Raw genomic sequence first — 4,321 nt, forward strand, 5'->3', positions numbered from 1 at the left:
AGGACAATAGGCAAGCAGCTTGGTGAGAAGGCAACAACTGTTGGCGCAATTATTAGAAAATGGAAGAAGTTCAAGATGACGGTCAATCACCCTCGGTCTGGGGCTCCATGCATGATCTCACCTCATGGGGCATCAATGATCATGAGGAAGGTGAGGGATCAGCCCAGAACTCCACGGCAGGACCTGGTCAATGACCTGAAGAGAGCTGGGACCACAGTCTCAAAGAAAACCATTAGTAACACACTACGCCGTCATGGATTAAAATCCTGCAGCGCACGCAAGGTTCCCCTGCTCAAGCCAGCGCATGTCCAGGCCCATCTGAAGTTTGCCAATGACCATCTGGATGATCCAGAGGAGGAATGGGAGAAGGTCATGTGGTCTGATGAGACAAAAATTGAGCTTTTTGGTCTAAACTCCACTCGCCGTGTTTGGAGGAAGAAGAAGGATGAGTACAACCCCAAGAACACCATCCCAACCATGAAGCATGGAGGTGCAAACATCATTCTTTGGGGATGCTTTTCTGCAAAGGGGACAGGACGACTGCACCGTATTGAGGGGAGGATGGATGGGGCCATGTATCGCGAGATCTTGGCCAACAACCTCCTTCCCTCGGTAAGAGCATTGAAGATGGGTCGTGGCTGGGTCTTCCAGCATGACAACGACCGAAAACACACAGCCAGGGAAACTAAGGAGTGGCTCCGTAAGAAGCATCTCAAGGTCCTGGAGTGGCCTAGCCAGTGTCCAGACCTGAACCCAATAGAAAATCTCTGGAGGGAGCTGAAAGTCCGTATTGCCCAGCGATAGCCCCGAAACCTGAAGGATCTGGAGAAGGTCTGTATGGAGGAGTGGGCCAAAATCCCTGCTGCAGTGTGTGCAAACCTGGTCAAGACCTACAGGAAACATATGATCTCTGTAATTGCAAACAAAGGTTTCTGTACCAAATATTATGTTCTGCTTTTCTGATGTATCAAATACTTATGTCATGCAATAAAATGCAAATTAATTACTTAAAAATCATACAATGTGATTTTCTGGATTTTTGTTTTAGATTCCGTCTCTCACAGTTGAAGTGTACCTATGATAAAAATTACAGACCTCTACATGCTTTGTAAGTAGGAAAACCTGCAAAATCGGCAGTGTATCAAATACTTGTTCTCCCCACTGTATATAGTGGGCAAACCGTTTAGAAATTAAATACCAAAAGTATTGGGACAAATTCACTTATACAGTATGTTTATTAAAGTAGTCAAAAGTTTAGTAATTGGTCCCATATTCATAGCACGCAATGACTACATCAAACTTGTGACTCTACACATTTGTTGGATGCATTTGCTGTTTGCTTTGGTTGTGTTTCAGATTATTTTGTGGGGTATGATATTTTTGCGTCTAACTTTCTCACTCATCATTATTCACGATTTATTCAGGACTATCCGTAATCATGGTAGCACATTAATATAGAAATGTTTAGAAACATACTATATTCTTATTTACAATAAAAGTACATCCAAAATGACACAATACATTATTTACCATTCATTTCTATTGGGCACAAAATCATCTGAAACACAACCAAAGCAAATGCATCCAACAAATGTCTAGAGTCACAAGTTTGATGTAGTCATTGCGTGCTATGAATATGGGACCAAATACTAAACTCACTGTATTTTTTTATGATTCAGAGCCTTGATAGAGACAAGAGACTGACTACCTTGTCCATCGCACACACATTTCTCAGTTAGAAGGTATGAATATGGAATTACATTACTGTCAAATTGCTGTTTACTTTCTTTCCAGTGGTCCTGCTACAGCCCAACATCTCTCTCAGTCCTCCAAATGGAGGGATGTTTTGGGAACCTCAGGGGCCAGAGGTGATCAGGGGCCACAGCTTCTCCATCACCTGCTCCATTCAGCCACAGTATCCTGGAGGCCTCTTCTATCTGAACTTCTCTGGATCCAACAGAACTGAGACTACGCCAGCAGTCAACCACTCTGCCTCTTTCCACTTCCCTGTTGCAGAGTATAAAGACCAGGGGAAATACAGCTGCAGCTATGGAGTCAACGTCTCCACCCGGTTATTCAGGTCGGCTAATAGTGAACTAGCTGTCACCATTAGAGGTAAAATAACACATGTTTAAAAAAAAAAAGTATTTAAAATAGCTTTTACGTGAGAGAAAAGTAATAGTATTGTAACATGACTTATCATCCTTCATATCACATTTTTGTTTGTTTTTATATTCTATTAATTTGCCATTTACAAGTCTTGATCTGTAGGTCTAAACCTTGAAATACCTACATTTTCTTCAGCATTCATGGTCCCCATCATTGTTTCTGGAGGGACTGGTGGGGTAGCACTGCTGTTTCTGCTTCTGCTTGTCATCTGTCTAGTCATCTTGAGGACAAGGAGGAGCAGAAAGCCATCTACAGAGACTGGCCAGAGAGAATGTAAGTGATATCACAATTATGTAAACTCTGAGGCTGAATCTGAACTTGATTTAGGCCTTGAGCTTGAAAAGTTAAGTTAAGCAGCATCTCAAAATACTTTTGTTGATATCATTTTGTTTGTAAATCTTTTCTATTCCCAGGAGTTTGCTGTTGGAAATATTAATGAGCAAATTGTTATACAACAGGTATTGACAGCAGAGGGGAGGACCACGAAGAGGAAGAGGAAGAGGAAGAGGACTATGTGAATTTAGAAAACGACTGTTACAAGGGAGGTCTGGAAAGAGTGACGGGTGAAAAGAAGAATGGGAAGGAAAAAGGGCACAGCTATGGGAAATCAGAGGATGTCTATGACAACGAGGAGGGAAACATTCAAAGAAAGGGTGTTTGTGGGGGGTCTCATGAGAAAATGAATAGTGAAGACGATGATGAAGATTACGTTAATGTCTCTGTCTATGATAATGCTGTAGCACATGATATGAATGAAGACATTTATCAAAACTTTTAGGAAAAGTAACTGTATGCAACCTGTCAATAAAGTAACTCATTGGCATCAACACATTGATTTGGTCCTTCGTGACATGTAAATGTATTTAAATAATACTCATTCAGATGCAATAGTGACAACTACGGTTGCTATAGTTGACACTTAACCTCAAACATATACAAGTAGACACATGAAATAATTGTATTGCTTTATTTTATTTTGCTTTTGTAACCAATCGAAATGTTCAGCATATTTGATGCATTGGGTCAAAGTCCAAACTGTAGTTTTTGTATGCATTGGTGGGGTTTCACTTTCTGTGTCTTTGATCAGTTCCAGTGTTGTTGAGGAGCTAGCATTATGTGTGAAACTGTTGGGTGATTGCACTAAACTGAACTGGATCCTCATTGCATGTTTTTGAATTTCACTTTTATTTCTCCACTTCTTCTTAGAAGAGGAGTAGAAGGTGTTCAACCAAGTGATATGAGGTCCAACCATTAAAATAATATGAGCATTGGGAAGAAAAAGGTGCGACTCTCGACTCACTACTTTGGGCCTTTGCCTTCCTAATCCACTTCCTTAGGTCAAGACCATCAAGCTATGCTCTTGCTTTTGATTCTCCCTGGTTTGTCTATCAATCATACAGGGTACATGGGCTTCACTGGCAACAAAATTGTCTACCCTAGATACAACAGCACAAATTAGGAAGTGACAGAGGAGCTGTGCACAGGAAATGCGTCCTCATATACAGTAACATCTTACATTCACCAGACAGTCCGCGACAGAGACTGGTCATCACACTTTTCACCAGAAAGCTTGTTCAGTTCTACAAGAGAAAATACCTTTCTTTATTTCTGACATGAAGATAAAAATATTGAGAAGTCTCCTCTATCTGACAATGGGTGAGTTTAACTTCCAGAATCTCCAATTTAATTTCATATCTGTCAGCAAAGGGAGAACACTACTTTGCTTGAAATTAATATGTTATTAACGGCTGCATATTGAATACAAGTACTCAGGGATGAATCCTACATTCAGTTGAGAGAAATGTGTATCAAATGTTCATGTCAATCTAAATCAATGTCAACGGGAGATTTGCTTGAACCTTTAAAGTTTCAAAACTTTGAATCTCAAGTAAAGATTTGAGTCTCTGTCAGTAATGGGGAAGAATGAATAGAGTAATCTGTCCAGACTATCATACATTTCCAGCCAATAGTCAAATGACCTATCAATGTTTGGTAAAGGGGTTGATTTTCTCAAGCATATCATTGACTAAGAAGGAAAGACTGACTTCTGCCAGATAATTGATACAGGCAATTAATGTAATATTGATTTTATATACAAACACATTTTAGAATATGTTTTAATACGTTTAAATTCTGAATCCAATATCCATCC

General features: G+C 40.1%; 1 long non-coding RNA gene across 1 annotated transcript; it reads left to right on the plus strand.

Moving 5' to 3' along the window:
- The first annotated feature begins 1,744 nt into the window (after window positions 1-1,744).
- LOC311103304 lies at window positions 1,745-3,035 on the plus strand. The gene is made up of 3 exons (XR_014610074.1): window positions 1,745-2,115; window positions 2,305-2,442; window positions 2,628-3,035. It is a non-coding gene; the product is annotated as an uncharacterized lncRNA (long non-coding RNA).
- Window positions 3,036-4,321: the final 1,286 nt, after the last annotated feature.

The sequence above is a fragment of the Coregonus lavaretus genome, assembly GCF_964263955.1.
Source record: "Coregonus lavaretus genome assembly, chromosome: 28".
NCBI classification, from domain to species: domain Eukaryota; kingdom Metazoa; phylum Chordata; class Actinopteri; order Salmoniformes; family Salmonidae; genus Coregonus; species Coregonus lavaretus.